Consider the following 536-nt stretch of genomic DNA (forward strand, 5'->3'; position numbering starts at 1 on the left):
TTATTATTATTATATTATTATTATTATTATTATTATTATTATTATTATTATTATGATCGCGCGAACTTTGTGATCATAGAACGAAAATGTAGATCGAGTGATAAAATTAAGTATTTAAAATTAAGTCTGATAAGATATATTCGTCTTATTAGATCAAGTAAGTACAATCTCCTTATTTAATGAATCATTTTATTATTTAATATAATATAATACTATACAATATATATATATATATATTGTCCCTTTTATATTTTTTAATAAAAAAGTAAAACATATAGTAAGAAGAAAAAAAAAATTATTAATAAAAGAAAATATAGAAGCTCGATCTAATTTTCTTCTATAATCCGAGGCCGCCGTTCAATAAATAGAACGTTATATTATTATACATATCTCGTCGTTCATCTAATCATATTAATATTAAACGCTAATTATTTTTCATCTCTCTTTCTAATCAGTACAAATTATTCGACAAAGTCATCGAGACGATTTTTCTTAATATTATTTAATTTAAAATAGACAGAGACAGAGAAATAGAA

Source organism: Vespa velutina, chromosome 23 (genome assembly GCF_912470025.1).
Source record: "Vespa velutina chromosome 23, iVesVel2.1, whole genome shotgun sequence".
Taxonomy (NCBI): Eukaryota; Metazoa; Arthropoda; class Insecta; order Hymenoptera; family Vespidae; genus Vespa; species Vespa velutina.